Below are 19,038 nucleotides of genomic sequence, written 5' to 3'. Positions count from 1 at the left end.
ATAGTAGTAAGTGTCTCATTGAGAGGCTTGTAAAGACTGAAGATATCAGACATAAAAATGTGTGGATTGAACAAATAATATTTATGACGAAGAAAGAATCATTTATTTGTCGTCCAGGTGACTTTGCCTGTGCATTAAAATGTCCACAAGTAACTCAATAATTAAAGTCCAGCTCAGCGAATGAATGCACAAGTCATAAATTGAAAAGTCACCAGTTGACTCTGGCACATCGGTCATCGGTTGCACTTAAACTTTGGAGAGTGACAGGTTTTGTACCAGCATAATGGGGAATTTAAAGTCCTTGCTGGTAAAAAAAATGAGGCAAACTACTTAAAGTCATTATTTATTCCCCTTATCAGTGCATGCTTTAAACAGTAAATATGAGAAGAAAGCTCTTTAAAATATATTAAAGTAAACAACGACAGAAAGGTCATGTGAAAACTGACTACAGACAATTTTCTATAAAGTTCTATTCAAGGATCATTCCTGGGCCTTTGCAGTATCAAAAAATATGAACAAATGGCCAGTGTTGTTTTCTGGAAAAGGTGGCAATCCAGACTTCATGTGAAGCATTTATGTATCATTTGATGTATTTCTGCTAAAAATCACTTCTAGTTGAAATGTGCACACTCTGCAGCAGAGGGTAACATTTGTTTTCAGTGCTGTAATTCTATAATTATAAGGAAAAGGTAGCTGCCAATTCCATTGGCCCCACCTGTTGGCCAATCTTCGCCTGAATGTTTGACCTTTTCACTTGCTCACCCTCTTAGCATGCTGAATTCATAATATGTCAGCACAACATCAATGCCAAAAAACAGAACTCTATGAGGTAAACTCATTCTTTCATCATTCTGAACATATTAACATAAATAGCAGTGAGTTTGGTGATAATAAAACCACCTACCTGACTGGAAAATTGAAAATCTCGGGTTCACAACGGGGATCGCGAAGCGCAGAATCCCTCCTGGTGTCTCCAACCTTCAAACAAGAATGTTACATGAAACAATCATTCTCTGGAAGAGCAACAAGGATCTGAAACTACCCAGTGGTGGCCGGCATGACTCGAAGGTAGAAAGGCAGGGAGGGTGCAGTGGGGGGGTTGGGGAGGGCGCGCGGGGCGAGCAATGGAGGAAAGAATACATGTATTCACTTACCTTGCCACCAGTCCTGTGTCTCTCTCTGCTTCTGCTCTCCTTGTGGAACAGAAAGCCGAGAAGAACATCCAGGCTTTCCTGACCAATCACAACACTGCAATACAGCATTGTGATTGGTTTTGAGCGTCCTGGTTCGATGCTCAACTAGGGAATGGGGCCTGGGCATGTTCTCAATGCAGGCCATAATGCAGCCTGCACGGAGAATGGGGAAAGTGCCCATGACTGGTTTGGGCGGCCCGAGAGGGCCTACCAAACAGACATTACACACTTAGGACTGGGTAAACCACTCTTCCCCCGCCCTGCTCTGAGAACAGAGCAGCCTCGCCCACTCGCCCACCCACAAAGGATATATAAAATGATAGTAACTTAAAGTTATAATCATTTTATATTTCCTCTGCTTTGCACTGCACAAAAGCAGTGGGGTGACGCTCCTCTGCCATTGCAGAGGAGACACTACTGGAACTACCTTCCGCCGACCCTTCGTACGAGGCCCGGCCATGCTACATTTAAATAAGAACTGAAGATCCTTCTAGAAGGATACTGGTTAAGATCTCGTTCGCCTTCATGCTTGTGATAGACATTTCTGGGAAGTTACTTTTTGTTTATCTCTTTTTCATTGTTTTAATTGTGTGAGTGTGCTAATTCCTGTTTTCCACTCAGTCAAGGATGAAAAGAGCTCCAGGAAAAGCTTGTTCTATAACCATTACAGGCTCCTCCGCAACGATGGAGGAGCATCACCCCACTGGCTCAGAGCCAGCAAGTGAAAAATAAAACAATTTTCTATTGTGCGTAGGGAGGGACGAGGCCGGGCCATTGGAGGGGGAAGGAGGACTTGTTTGTGCACTTCTAAGTGCACATGTGTGTTTGGCCAGCCATGTTAGGCTGGCCAAACACACATGCTCACTTAAGTTTCTCCAATCCGGCTGAATTGAACAGCTGGGCTGGAGAAACAGTACAAACTCCTGCGCTTGAGCGGAGCGTCAAACGAGCCCGCTCAGGCCAATCACAGGGAGTCTATAATGCTGCCCCAGTGCCAGCTGGGACATGAATGAACACAGAAGCGCAGCTTCAGGTAAGTTCCTTTAATATTATTAAAACCCCCTGCTCCACCCGCCCCCCCACACTCCCTCAACCCGCCTCACCACTTTTTTTGTGGAGATCGCCACTGTCTATAACAGGGGGCTACCCAGATGTGGCGCAGTATTCCATGGACCAAATTCAAAGGGGGTTTCTCTAACATATCAACTACATGCTCAAGACACTGGATGGTCTTGGGCATCGAGACTGCTTTAGAACACAGTAAGCAGGAACTGATTGAAATCGAGAATCTGGAGAAAGAACTATTTGGCTGTGATAACGTCGAAGAATCAAAAGCAGCCCTAGAGAAATTAAATAAAACTATACTAGAATTCAATACCTTTGAGCTAAAGAAAAAAGCAGACAAAGTCCAAAAAGATATCCACGCTTACAGTAAGGAAAAAGCTTTTCCTTATCTGGTGGAAGATTTCTACGTACAACCACAACAATTCAAAAAGAACGTCACCTGGGGACGGTTCAAGAATAACAGCCTGGTTGGGTTCTCTGAATCATCAGCAGGGTCAGAATCCTCAGACGACGCAGGGGAGGGCACAAGTGCACTGCCAAGACAACAAGTACAACAGCCTTTTTTAGGACAGGCCCAGAGGGGAAGGGGATCCAATCGGAACCAGCGAAGAGTATGGCACCAGTTTGCCGGCGAAAGGCAAACGCGCCGCCAATACTACAAATGGGGCCCGAACAACTAGTAATACAAAGTAATCTCCATATTAGAGACCCATATCAACAACTGGGTAATAACAGCAGAGAAGTATTGAGTAATTTAGACACCACTATGAAGGCTGATACCATACATAACAAGGAGTGTATACCAATTTTCAACTTATCCAACCATGTTATGAACTCCCACGAGCTATCACTCCTCAGTAAGGGTCTGTCCTTTGTTTTGACGGAATCCACAAACTTTTTTCAATTGCAGACTGAGTTACATAAATTCTTCAGGTCATTACGTTTAAAAGTCTTTTTCTGTGACCGTGCACAAGTCCCCACTAATCCTAGATCTCTAATGCGTCCTAAATCCACCTTCTTTCCAACAAACGTTATGATGCCACCTGAAGTCATAGCTTTTGAGAAGGGGGTTTTGGAGGATATCTCGATTTTGAAGGCACAAAAAAAATTCACTCCATACAACATCTCAAAACATGAACGAGAAGCCTTGATTTCCTTAAAGAACAACGACCAGATTATTTTGAAACCCGCCGATAAGGGTGGCGGTATAGTCATTCAGGAAAGATCGAAATATGAAGCTGAAATCATGAGGCAAATCAGTAATGAAGAACATTACAAAAAATTGCCCCGGGATCCCCTGAAAGACATACAAAAGTCAATACAGTCTGTAACATCGAAGGCTTTAGAAGATGGCTTCCTAACAAAACCAGAATTCGATTTTTTGAATAAAACCCACCCTAGGACACCGGTCCTATACACTCTACCCAAAGTGCATAAGGACTCGGAAAACCCTCCAGGCAGACCTATTCTATCTGGCTGCGGGTCTGTAATGGAACCGTTGGGCCACTATATTGATAGTTTCATCAAGGGGTTTGTACCAGATTTGCCAACATATGTCCGAGACAGTACCCACATGATCAATCTGATAGAAAATATGGAGTACAATCCAGAGACGGAGACCCTGGTTACAATGGACATCAACTCCTTGTATACCAACATTCCCCAAACTGACAGTATTAAAGTAATCGAACAAATTTTGAATAAAAGACCTGCACCATTGGAGATTCCCACAGAGTTTATAACTGACCTGTTGAACATTGCTTTGACTAAGAATTATTTCAGTTTTAATTCTGACTATTATCAACAATGTTCCGGAACTTCAATGGGCGCTATTTTTGCCCCAAATTTGGCGAATCTTTATGTTGGGGACCTAGAAGAGAAGTTTATCATCAACAACAACAATCCTTTCCACACGAACATCAAGTGTTGGAAAAGGTATATTGATGATATTTTCTTTGTGTGGGTAGACACCAAAGATTTGGATGACTTCATGACATATTTACATACTTGCCAGTCTGCATTGACCTTCACCTATTTTAAGAATAAAGAAATGGTTCCCTTTTTAGATCTCAAAATTAGATGTAAAGGCGACCATCTAGATGTCACTCTGTACCGGAAGCCGACGGATAGGAATACCTTATTACAATACAACAGTTTCCATCCAAGGTCACTCAGAGATGGCCTACCTTATGGCCAGTTTCTGAGGCTGAGACGAAATTGTACAGAGAAACAAGACTTTTTCATAGAAGCCAATCTTTTGAGTGAGAGGCTACGAGAAAGGGGATATCCCAAGAGATTGGTTAAAACATCAATGAAGAGGGCGTGGTTCAGTCCGAGGGAGGTTCTATTGGAAAAGTCAGTGAGAGAACCTGTAAAGAAAGTCGTATGCGTCACCACTTTCTGTCCGTGGAGTACACAAATACAACGGACAATTAAGAAACACTGGTCTACCCTTGTCACTTTAGATTGCTGCAAAGAAATGCCCCTTTTTTCTTTTTAAAAAAGGAAAGAACATCAGAGACCATCTGGTACACTCGGACACGAGCATATGTAAAAAAGAAAAAAGTATACAGGAACTTTGGTCATTGCCAGCAGTAACAGGGCACTACAAATGCGGGAACTGTGTGGCCTGTAGCCTTACTAGAGAAACCAAATTTTTTGAACATGGAGACATCAAGATCAAATTGCAGGCACTAACGAATTGTTCTACTCCTAATGTCATCTATTGCATTTGGTGTCCATGTGATCTAATCTATATTGGACAAACCATGCAACCAGTAAAGGCATGGATAGGCCAACACAGGAGTAGAATTAGATGCAGAGTGTTGAATGCCCCCCTGGTCGATCATTTCATTGAAAAAAACCACACAGCTAATGATTTGTCCTGGCAGGTGGTAGAGAAGGCTACACTTCCACCCAGAGGTGGTGACCTGTCCTTGATTCTCCAGTCCTTGGAGTGTAAATGGATAGACAAATGTGGGTCTATTAAGAAAGGTCTGAACAATCTCGAGGAGTGGCGTAAATTCATTAGCCTGCATTAGACATACAAAAAGTGTTCAGCTAACTATATCTTCTCTATACAGCACTGTTTTTTTACATCCTAGCAACTTTTGTAACAGTGAGTAGTTAACGAACATAAAAAGTACCTTGTATTACAATGTTCTCGATGTACAATAATCCAAATGGTATAATGTAATGTCAATGCGGTTTGACTATGTAATGATGACTGTGTAATGATGGTAATGAAATCTAATATGTGAACCCGACCATACAATGTGTGAATATGAACTAAACTATTCTGAGATAGAAGCAACATTGTAATGAATGTGGATCATTGTGGTGTCTTTGCGCATCAGACAAAAGAATGTATTACCATGTCTCTGCAATCTATATCTTGACTCTATCCTAAGGTTTTTCTATAGTCGACATAAATAAATAAAAAAGTTAACTAAAGGTGAAAATATGAAAATACTGCAAAAGGTGACATTTAGAATAATAACAATAGAGGACCATTTCATAAAAACACCCTATGGAATATAGCTAGAGAGTGGGTACGGGCAATATTCTGTCAAATCATGTTGTTAATGTGATTTTTGTCCCATTCCAAGATGGCCACCGCATCGTAAATTTACTCAAAAGTATAGGATAGAGTTCTCTCAATTTTAAACGTACTAAAACTCATATCGGGCATCAAGACTCGATTGTGGAGATGGGGTATTGACATCTTATCGTGAAGAGTCCTTTCACAATTTTTCATGTCGAAATAGACAAGTTGGCCATGAAATATTTCCAATCTAAGATGGCCACTCCCATCCAAATCTCTGACACATACAACTTCTTAGGAGACTATCCCAATCTAAAATGGCCACTCCATCGCAATCTCCCGAGATGCAGTCTCTTTTTCGATCCTATGTATATAGCGATAGTGATGGACATAGACTTTTCAACACTGAGGCACATTATCTATTAGAATGTATGTATTGGTCATTGGAACTATAGCGAAAATACTTCGCGCTATTTTTAGCCATTACAAGATGGCCGCCTCCAAATCTCTGACACATACAACTTCCTGGGAGAATATCCCAATCTAAGATGGCCACTCCATCACAATCTACCGAGATGCAGTCTCTCTTTTTCGATCCTATGTATATAGCGATAGTGATGGACATAGACTTTTCGCCACTGAGGCACATTATCTATTAGAATGTATGTATTGGAACTATAGCGAAAATACTTCGCGCTACTTTTAGCCATTACAAGATGGCCGCCATTATTCCCCTTATTGAATCGGACATAAAAGGAGAGCGGACACGCGCTCTGCGAGTCTAGGAGCCAGCGTGATTCGGTCCGTTGAAGACAAGACACGAACTAATAGCGTGTTGGAGGTGAAATTCAATTGCCAATAGTATCGCGGAACCCCCCTGCATTGCAACATTACAACTCAGCAAGAATGTGAGTACTTGCAATCAGTGATAGAGTCAAACGGTTGTGAGAATGATGTATAGAACATCATAATGAATTTGCTTCTTTTTATATATCACAGTCATAGCGCAAAAAGAACAGGTCGCATCACTCTAGAATGATGGGGCTTCAAGAAAATAAGGGATATCCATAGTAAAGAATCCCAAGTAAGTGTTTCACTGGGATAAGTGACACCATGGTGCTAATATGGGAAATCATTTAATCTAAGTAAATATCCCTATTCTTCATGCATTAGGATTTCCATTCCACTCTGACTGAATTCATCCATATAAGTGGAAGTTATAAGTAGACGCTCTATTGGCCAAGTGAGTATATTTGATTTTTACACTCTGTGGTGTACTGCTAAGAAATTGTCTAAATTTCTTTGTGAACACGGGCCTATAATGACAAACATATATCCATTGTCTATAGGTGCTGATACCATTAAATAATTTGCATACGGGATCCAACATGGACATGTGTATGCTTTAAACTAGGTAAGCCTGCTACTATATATATAATACCCTTATAGTGCTTAATTAGAAATATTTTTATTCTGTCCAACATAGTCATACTTCCTCTTTTTTCTTTCACCAGTCCCCATATTAACAGTCCTGATGAGACCCGGCATCTAGAAGTGGGTCGAAACGTCGTCGACATACATAATAAGAGACAGCTCTGACTGTACCATTACAACATTTACACAACTGTCCTTGTTTAAACTTTTCCAATAACCCCTTTTTTTGTCATTTTTACAAAGTTTTTTGTATATTAGTGTGTGTATGGTTATGGTTTCACTGGGGTCACTTTGCACTGTAAATATAATAGAATAAGAGAGGAATATTGTATATATGATATGTTTTAATATGTGTTTTGACAATTTTCTAATTCAATAAAAGACCTCGGCTGAGGCTTTGTGAAATAATTTCTGTGTGTAGGCTTACTCTATGTGTTAACTTTTTGTTAACTTAGTGAAAGATTTATTCTATGACAACTATTGATGTTGTTTGTTATTAGGAAATGAATTCCAAATGAGTTCCTTGTGAACATTGTTTTTCAGTACGTTGTACTTACCCGGTTCGCAGGGACATTAGGGTTGCTCTTGTGTTTTTGAATATGCATCTGAGGTCATAGCATCCTGCCCTTCTCACGTGCATCAAACTCCATGTAAGGCTTCAATGACCAATCCCATGGTTTGCACGAGATTCCATCGCAGCCTACAGCAGGTCAGGCACTTTTCTAGCTATTTCTGTACAGCTGCAATGCAGGCAGCTTCAATCATTATATTCACACACTTTGATGATGAACAGCATGGTGACACCGATGCATGGTGATTGCGTCTACAAAAAATAATACTAAAGCATTTCACGTGTTCAAAAAGTCTCCAGAGATATCCCACATGGCTATTTCAACAGTTAGGTCAGAAATTGAGCTGTAAAATAGATAAGAAAAAGCATATTTGGATCATTTAAAGAAATATGGGAACTTCGTATAGAAATTTCAAGAAGAATCATCAACAGAATATTGAAAGGACAGTTTTTCTTTTGCTATAATATCTTGCCTTGGTTCTGGTCTCACTTTTAAAAACATAACATATGCATCTCAGTTAAAAACTATGAATAAGGTGAAGGACCAGTTAAGAAGGAAATTGCACAAATGTGGAGGAAGATTCAGCAGCTGTTAGATTTATAGTTAAGTGATGGGTAGAGGGATAAAAATAAAGAAAGGAGTGCCACAGGAGCTACAGTACAGAGAGCCACATACTGTGTTTGGGGCACATTGGGTTACTTGCCACACTGTATGAGTGTAGATATCCTCATGCCGTCCATAATGTAAAAAAACCCTGAGAAGGCAACACGCATTCCTAGAGCCTCGGTATCCTGCCTGGCACTTCCGTCCCTAGATGATAACGATACATGGGGTAGAAAATAGGGCACGTTGGAGTTGCCAGGTGATCGCAAGTGGGATCATGAAGTTCCCCTAACAAATGAACAATTACTGGGAAAAGCTGCATTCTTGTCTCCCATCCCCCCAGTAATTCCTCATTTACATCGTTTCACCTGGAGATTTTGCCAATCTCTGGGTGAAACAAAATGGTTGTTACCAACCCAATCGGAACCTTGAAATCAAGGCCAATGCCGTTGTAAGCGCATACATGATTGGCAACGAAGAGAAACAATGCTTCTAGGAACTTACCTCATCTGCTCAACTTTTGATTAAGATCACACATTGCACAAGACACTTTGAGCCGTAGCACAGGCACCTGAGCCAAGGAAAGTGGCTAGAACTAGGCTCACCTCTGTCAGTCAATGGTTGGTATTTGACCTTGCTGTTCCTATCTGAGAATGTTACATCCGTCAGTCATAACACAACATTCTTGCAGTGCCAAAGCTTTCCTTTCTTTCCCTAAGATCTGTGCATGGTGAAGCCTGGATTGAAAACCCAAATCAGCCCTGGAAAGAATGTTCAAACCAGCCCAATAATGTAGGAGGATGTTCCTAGAATAGGGCCAGGATGGCATGGTTGGGTTATGGCATTGGAAGCAGCTCCCAAACATGCAGCCTACCAAGGAAAAGCAAGAGTTACAGACTGGCCATTCAAGCCTTGCATGTGCTATCAATGTCTGCAGGCTTGACCCATCCAGGAGTCCCCCAGCTCCATGACATGCTTTACCAAAGCAATTGACGAAAGAGGTTGATAAAATGAGTACCACTGAATTGATTAACAATAAACATATTTTATTCCGCTCTAAGATGCCCAATGAGTGAGGAAATAGATGTTATAGTATAATATGCATAAGGAAAATAAATACTATGTTTGACCTTGGAGCAGTCGACTGTTTCATAGGGTTCTCTTTAAAATGCATGGAAATTGGATTACTTTTCAGCCAGTAAATTCAGAAGACTGTGTTGTAAAATAAATTATGTATTTCTGCTTCTTGAAACAATCTCCACCTACGTAAAACCCAGAGGTTTAAAACAGAACAGATCCATGACATATTTGATCATATCTGCAATAGATAAATTTACAAACACTGAATGTTCATTGGAATCATTCATATATTGAGTGGTTATCTTGAAAATGCAGATTTGAACGGAACCTCATGGACTAACACTGGGCACCGAATCTCTATGGCATTGGGACCATTTGCTATGTATTCTCCACTGTCTGGAGCTATTACTAAACATGTGCATGGATGGGGTTCTACTTTACCTCAAACCTATCCAGAAGGAAGCAAAGCGCTGCACAAGATCAAAGACAAGCATAAAGTCAAGGAGTGATAAGAGAGCTGGCTGGTTTGTGGACTGTTAATGCATTGTGATATAGTATTCTTTAACAAGGCGCATCTTCAGCTCTTTCCTAAATTGTAGGAGCTTTGGGGCAGTCTTGATGGATACGGAGGTGCTGTTCCAAATCCTGAGTGAGTGCATAGATGAAAAATACTGCCTTCCTTGTTTTTATCTTTTTTATACTGTTTAGTCTGCAATTTGATGGTGTCTTGGCTGTAGGTGTGCGGAGAACTAACAGACATAATGAGCTTGTCTGCAAGGTAAGCGGGGTACAGGCCATGATGGCCTTCTAAATGACTCATCCGGTTTTGAAGATGTTGCAGACAGGCAAGGGAAGTCAATGTAGTTCTACCTGGATGGAAGTGATTTGATCATATTTCTTCAGGCCCTGGATAAGACACATTTCTTTACCCTGAATGAGACGTGCAGCGGCATGTAAGATGCCCTAAGTAGGTGCTAGTGTGGTGTCAATGTATATGTATAGGGACTGGTAAAAGATGGAGAAAATGAAGAACAGAAATAGTGTGGGATCAACAAGTAAGTGTAGAAGCAAATAAATAGATACGGCTACTAAGGGGACAGGAGGAGGGCAGCGATGGCCATAAGTGCAGGGAAACTTTCCTGCTTATGAGGGAAATTTGGTGACTCTTTCTGGTTGGGGACTAGATGGCCACCAAGTGTTGTCCAGCCCTCTGTAAGAGTAAGAGGGCAAGTGGACAAAGGGCATAGGAACAATGAGTAAAACCAGGACAAGAAGAGATGGGCTGACTGAGAAAGGTTTTGAGTGAAACGTGAGTGGGAAGAATTGGGAAAACAGGTATGATATAGGAAAGAAATGGGGTAATAAAGGGATGGGGGAGAATTAGGAGATCACTGGTCATTTACCGGCAGAGAGGAATATAAGTTTAGCATGCTGCATTAGATCTCAGCTCCCTACAATATCCTGCATCACCATGGTAGTTTGGCCTAGTGTAAGGTTACAACATTGCAGAACAGTGGAGCAGCTCAAGGTAAGGTGTAATTCAACATTCGAAAATAGGAAATAAAAAAGCCATCTCCTAGCAAAAGGTATTCATTGAAATACATTTTTCATATCTAACATTAACCACTAAGGTAAAAAAAAGAAATAAAGCAAAATAAATAAAAAGATTGATTGGACATTAACAATGTCATAGTACTGTGTAGAATAAACCTTTATTGGATGGAGTCAATTATAGTGTGGCTGTAAGACAATTAGACTTGAAGTGTCATTTGGCCTTATTCAGAGTTTCGTGCCAAACATTTGCTTGCTAGTGTGGCAAATCTGGCTCCTTTACCACACGTTGAGTGGAAGTTGGACCACATTTTGATTTCACCACCATGGCAGAAGATGCGGTTTCTTGCAGTAGGAGGAGACCCTGGGGCAGATTTACAAGCCCCCTGCGTCACTTTCGCATCACTTTTCCCATGTTAGAAGTGATTCAAAAGTGGCGAAAGGGGCTTGTAAATATGCCCCCCTGTGTGGAAAACCCTTTGGAGGAATTTCTGCCAATGCACCAGAAATGTTGCCACATGTTGTGGAAACCGGAAATAAGAAGTACATTGGTAGTGCCTACATATTCTGTCATCCTGATATGAAAGGGTATTTACCAGAAAATTTGGAACACAATACCCACCCTCTTGTGAAAATCTACCACTATTTTTATGACAGTCTTTCATGTGGCTAACTCCACCAAACATGGGGATGGAGCGCCACCTTAGGGGAAATGGCTTACTGCCACCATGAAGGTATTGCAACTGTTGCACCATAAACCTGATCATAGAGATGGCGATGCCTTAGCAGGTGGGATATTATTATTCGCTATCTAGAGGGTGACATGATTGTAACCTTCAGGGTCAGAAATTGTCCCCTGATTGGGAACAAAGAGTCACTATGTCCACATTCCTGCTTTAGGACGGTTAATGATGTACATAATTGTGGGTGCACTTGATTAATGTGTACATTTTACTCAAACCACCTGGACTGAGAGCCATCAAAGTGAATAAAAGACTGGCTACATTGGTCCAACAGTTATCTGGACTATATGCCCAGAATTCTTATGAACTCTAGAGTTCCTGGAGATGCCTGAGGCTGAGAACTGAAGGGTTCTGTTTGGAGCAGTTTGGATGATTTTCAGCAACAAATAACCCGACTACAATAAGAGCAAATTATGACAGTGCAATTATGTTCAATCTAGGAAAGTCTGAATATAACAGAGCTAAGGTCAATACTTTGGCTACCAATTAAGGAATGTATCATATTCAAAGTACCATGTCTGGTATGTAAATTAATTTAAGGAACGGGTCGAGTTTATAGGAAAAAAATCACTGAAAAATATTCGACTCATCAACATGGGTCTTTTGCATATCCCAAAAACATGATTTGCCCCTCCATTCTGTCAGGGCCGGACGGGCCATAGTAGGCATCAAGCATTTCCCCGGTGGGCTGGAAGGGTTCTGACCGGTTTTGGAGCGGTGGGGGCTGTTTTTGTTGCTGGGGTCCGGTTTTGCAGCAGTGCTGCTGTATCGACCCCTCTAACAAAAGCAGCAGTGATGGGGGTCGGTTTAGTTAAGCAGCAGTGCTTCACACTAGCCCCCCCCCGCCCATCCCCTGACCCTCAACCCCCAACCGGGGGCCGATCAAACAGAATGGCCAGGGCTGCTTTGTGTTCTCGGTCTGACCCTGCCTGCTGTAGGATGTGAAAGGAAAGAAGTATTTGCTGGGGTTGAGATATCACCTAAAAACGATCTATATAGTACAAATCCAAAAGTGCCGCCCTTAGAGGGCGCAGTCATGTAATTAAAAGCTGCCTCTCTCAGGCCACTACTTTCTGATATTTTGGGACTGAGCGGTACAGTATTTAACATTTTTCACATATTTTATAGATTGTGGGGCCTGGAGACAATTGTTGGTGGCGTGCACCTAATAAAAAATGAACAAATAACTTCTCTGCTGTGTTGTATGTTTTATCTGGATTGTAAACATTCCATCAATCTGACACCCTTGGCTGGTCTGTGCACTTGTCAGTGGAGGAAGGCTACTGCGGTGTGCTTCCTCAAAGGAAATGAACTCCGTGCACACCCAGGATGTGGCGCTACCATGCTGCATTATGGGATATTTTTGTTGCTAATTGCTTGTGGTGAAGAAAGCTTCAAAACCTAAATTAGACAGTGTTTCTTAGAACCAGTAAACACGTGAGTATCAAAGAAGTGAAAAAGGCACTACCAACGTCTGCGTTTTTGTCAAAAATGAAAAGCTGATGTCTTCTAATTGATGAAAGAGTGTTGCTTATGGATGCAAATGAACAGTTTATAAAGTGTTATTCTGCTCAGTCTGCTTTCCTGACATTCTACTGTCTACACTGTTGAGTACAATCCTATGGGGATCTGTTCATGTCAAAATTACAGTTCTCAAAGTATGACACCTCCTGAAATGCATAGCACGTAGCCAAATAATAAAACATACAACCAAATAAAAATAGCATATTTCAAAACCAGTATGATACATGGCAGAATCAATATATCATGCAGCCAAACAAATAAGATACACAGCAGTGTGAATAATTTACTTAGTGAATGATATGAAAAACACATATGCTCAATTGAATAAACATATACTAAAATATAAGTGTACCCTACTGAAAAGAATATAGCCCTCACTGAAAAGACTACTGTAAGCACTGAAAAGAATATGACTTGCCTTAAAATGAAAAAAAAATTTGCTGAAGTGACTGACGTGTTAAAAGAAAATGACATGTTGAAATTCATATGATGTGCTGAAATGAATATAATGTTCAATGAAATGAATATGACATACGCTAAAATAATGTATTGTATTTCAAAGTGAATATAACACAAGTTGAAAAGGAGATGGCAGACTTTCAAATGAACATTACACCTATTGCAATGAATATGACTGGTGTTGAGTTGAAATTAATATAAACCACATTGGAATGAATATGATTTGTATTGAAATTAATATGACACATTTTAAAATGACTAACACACACTCACTTTAATGTGACATGCATAGAAATCTATATGGAATGCAACAAGAGGAAATGACACATTTTCAAATTAGTATGGTTTATGTTGAAATTATTGATATGAAACACTTTAAAATAAATAGGACCATTGCTAAAATCAACACGATCTATGCTTAAAAGAATATGATGTTTTTGAATGAATGTGATCTACATTGGAGTAAATATGACACATTGAATTGATTGTGATTTGCACTGAAATGAATGTGACTCATCTTCAATTTATTTCAATGTATGCAATACTCTTTTGAAGAGGGGTAGTACTCATTTCAATATATATCATGATCGCTCCGATGTATGTCATATTTATTATAAAGTGGGTCTAAGGAATAAGACATGCATTAAAATAAATGTGGCTTGTACTGATGTTAATTCAACATGCAGTAAAACAAATATAGCATGCATTAAAAGTAACAGGACCTCTTTTAAAAATAATTTAACATTACTCAAAAATAATAAGATCAACATTAAAATGAATATATAATTTGCAACATTAAAATGAATATATAATTTTCTGGAATGAATATGGCGCTATTGAAAAGACTATGAAACATTTCGAGGAGAATCTAACATACATTGAAATGAATATGACAATGGTTGACATGAATATGACATGTTGAAATGAACATCACACTTGTTGAAATGAATATGACCTGTGTCAAATTGAATATGATGTGCATTAAAAACAAGAAGACAATCCTAGAAGATAAAATGAAATCATGTAACAGAAATGTGGCAGGCAATGGAAAGAATGAGGCACGTGTTGAAATAAATATGAACCATGTTTAAATGAAAATGGCCTGCGTTGATATGATTACCTGCTTTGAAATTAATGACAAGTTGAAATTTATATAACATATACTAACATGGATATGATATACCCTGAAATTAATATACTATGCACTGAAAAGAGAATAAATCCTTTTGAATGTGGCACATGGACATGCAGCATGAGGAGTTTGTGGTATAAAGACATGCAGTGTGATGAGTTTGGGGCACAAAGACAGACACAGACTATCACCCTTAAATTCAAGCTCTGTGGAACAGTATTACGGTATGTTTTCTTTTTGTGATGCTATTACTCAGCTCAATTACAAGTAACACTGGGTCTGATTTAAACATCTCACTATAAAGTGCTGCTGAAGCTGCCCTACGGGCAAATGACTACATGTGCCCAGAAAAAAAAAATCATTCCAAAGCCAAATGTACACAAATTCACCACACATACAGCTATAAAGACATAAAACAACACAACAGAACATGTCTCCTATGTGGGAAAATCATAAACCCAGACCTCATGCGATATAGCCTAGATGCGAAATGTTTCTTGCTAATAAATGTGTAAACATGTATTCCCAAGAAACAAAACTAGTAACTACAAAATATATGCCCCTCGTAGACCCAATCTACCTGCCACCCTAGGCCCAAGTATCCAACTATCTCATTTGAACACAGTACCGTACTAACACCACCTATGTACCAATCAAACGAAGGAAAGAAACGTATAAGTATACAACCTAGAACCCTAACTAGCTCATTGCTAACTGCAGTCCTAACTCCAACTATCTAACAACTCAAGTGGAAAATGAGGATTACTTTCTAGCTGTCTTGGCCAGGGGCTGACCATCCACGCAAATCTCTGAGTTCTTGAAATCAGAAGGACCTGAGAACATTACTCCTACATCTTTCTCCTCCTCCTAGCCAGTGGTAACCTTTGCAAATCACAATATGAAAACTGTCACACACCTCAAATGTTGAGACAGCACCTAACCACAACATAGAATGTCACAATTTACAATCTTGTGCCACAAACATTCAATTTTACACCTATTCAAAAAGGCATTGCATGAACAGCGCACAACCATATTGCACAAGTTAACACTAACATGTGGGCCTTGGGCCTCTATAGCTACTCATTCATCTGGCATTGGCACATCATCTTCTTCTCAATCTACCTCTTCCTTTAAGACGACGTTAGCTGCCGGCTGTAGAATGGGAGCAGGTAAGGTGATGGCAGTTATGAGTGCATTTGGAGTCCTGGCAGTAGTAGATATATTTTAGGCCACTGAAGTGGTGGAAAATACCAGGGCACAGGAATCACTATTAAACTGATGCATGTTAGAGCAGTGCTTACAGGCACAGAGACAGGAAGACTGGCTGTGGGTTGGGTGGTTGTTGCAGGGAGTTACGCGTGGAGTGGCAGGTGATTCAGAGATGGTTCATAGTGATTAATGATGTGACATAAACAACTCAGGACATGCAATGACTATGACAATATACTACTAGTGATGTCTGACTATGAGCTACATCTGAGCACTGTATTTTCTAGTACCATCTAGATGTGCAATGCCCAACATTTTCATGGACTGTCACCCACAGGGCCTGCCACCCTGTTTTGTCATGAGTGATATCATCCCTGGCAGGACACTTTTGGTGTTTGTTTCCATCCCTTATAAATCAAGGGAACATTGCATGTGGTACCTCCCAAGCATTGCACTGAATCATAGCATTTGTCTCTCATATAGTTATCATATTTGTGATATACCTGCTGGATGCATCTATCAAATCTAGCACTGGGCAATCTTGTATCCTCAGTCTATCATAAGTGGGTATGTTTCCCATGGCATTAGTGTTCCCAGAATGCACATGCCTATTCACCTGGAGTGTGTTGGTTGTTGCAAGTAAAGACATAGTGCTGTTTTGTCAGGCACTCACCTAGATCATTAACTCTTGCTTTAGCCCAACCTGTGTACCCTCAATATGGTCAAGATATTAAGTTATGAATCTGCTCCTCCGAGGGAGTCAAGTGTAACTCTGCTGCAGCTCCTCTCTCAATTGCAAGACGCTCAGGTCTGCATTTTGATAGTAGGTTCTGGATACAATGTTTGAGGTCTTAAAACCTTTTTTTGCAATCTACCACTGTCATAGTGTGAGAGGAGACTCCTCACCCAAGATCCATGATCTATGGTATTGTTTTTTTCATTTCAGTATTGCTGTGTGAACGGCAATGTATGTACATTTGGCATGGAAATGTTATTTCTAAACACAAAAATGTTATGTATCTGTGGGCAACTACATCAGCAACTTGTAATTAAACTTTTAAATTGGACCAAGTATTCCTTGTAATTGGGCTGAGTGGTATCACCACTAGAGGTGGGTGGAATTGGTGGAATTTGATTCAGCAGAATTACGTGGAATTGCATTAAAATTCTGTAAGATTCTGCTGAATTCCAAGGCACAGCAGACTGGCCATTTGCTCTATATTTATAGCATAAAATGGACCATTGCCCCCAAAAAACGATGCAAGGATGCAAGAATCCATTTTTTACTAAGAAAATAATGCACCTTTAGAAACCGCTGCATATCACTTTGCAGCCATACCCCTTGGAACCCTCACATACTCTGCAGTAATTACTGCAGAGTATGTAAGGGTGCTGAGTGTTATGCACTGCAGTGAATTTTAAACAGGGGGAAAGAAGGAGCAGTCCCTCTGTATTTTAACCCCTTCACTGCGGCGGGAAATCCGCCGCAGCGCTGGGGGGGGTTTGGGGGCAGTGCGGTGGCGCTGTGCTCATGACGGAGCCACTCCGTCATGAGCCACGGTTGAGCTGTGCTCATGACGGAGTGGTTCCGTCATGACTCCGCCCACTGCGCTAATCGCGCACACAGGCGGGGAATCAGCGCAGCGTGGGAGGAGCGGCGGCCAACGGCCGCGGCATGACGGAACCACTCCGTCATGAGCACACGGCACCCGTGGCTCATGATGGAGTGGCTCCGTCATGAGCGCTGAAGGGGTTAAAAACACTGCAGTAATTACTGCAGAGCATGTAAGGTTGCCGAAGGGTGTGCCTGCAGTAGTAGTTTGTTTCTAAACAGAGCGGCAAGAGGAGGATGTCCCTCTATGTGTAAAAACCACTGAAGTGGTTTGTAAACATAGAGGGACTGCTCCCTCTTGCAACATTCTTAGAAATAAATAATTACTGATGTTAATTCCGCTGGTGGAGTAGTGGAATTTAAAAGTAATTTTACATTACAAGAATAATGCTGAATTACCAAATTTCTCTGATTCTACTGGAGGAATAATGTATTCAGCCCAGGCCTAATTACCAACAAAATCATGCAGTAATGTTGTTTCACACAGCTTGTAATGAGGGCCGTAGTCTGTCTCTGCATTTGTACGCCAAACTCATCATAGTGCATGTCTTTATACCTCAACCTTCTCATGCTGCATGTCCATGTGTTGCATTTTAAAAGGATTTATTCTCTTTTCAATGCATGTTATATGAATTTCAGGACATTTCACATTCACCACTTGTTGTATTTTAAAAGTATTTATTCTCTTTTCAGTGCATGTTAATATCAGGGCACTTTACATTCATTTTAGTACATGTAATATACATTTCAGCACATCACATTCATTTCAAAGCATGCCATCATCATTTCAATGCATGCTATATTCATTTAAACATAAATCATATTTATTTCAACGTATGCCTTTTTCTTTTAATTCCATTCCACATTTATCTTCCCAGGTTTATATTATCTTCAAGGAGTGTCTGATTTATTTTAATTCGCACTGAATTCATTTTGACAAGGGCCATGTTAATTTCAACATATGTCAGATTCATTTCAATCCTTGTTCGTTTCATTTCAATAGATTTAGATTCACTACAAAATGTGGCATGTTTTTTTCATTGTGTGCCATAATTGTTCAGCAAATGTTATTTTTCAGTATAGGTCATATTAATTTTAAGGCATGCCAAATTTTTACAAGAGGAGGCCGTATTACTTTCAATGAAAGCTATTTCACTGCATATCATACTCACATCAGAATAAGCCATATTTATGTTAATGAATGTCATACTCTTTTGAAGAGGAGTAATACTCATTTCAAATTATTTATTTTAAAGTGAGTCATATTCATTTTCAACGCATGCCATTTTATCTAAGCAAAGATAATATTAATTT

The sequence above is a fragment of the Triturus cristatus genome, chromosome 7 (assembly GCF_964204655.1).
Source record: "Triturus cristatus chromosome 7, aTriCri1.1, whole genome shotgun sequence".
NCBI lineage: Eukaryota > Metazoa > Chordata > Amphibia > Caudata > Salamandridae > Triturus > Triturus cristatus.
Note: the sequence above shows the minus strand (reverse complement) of the source record.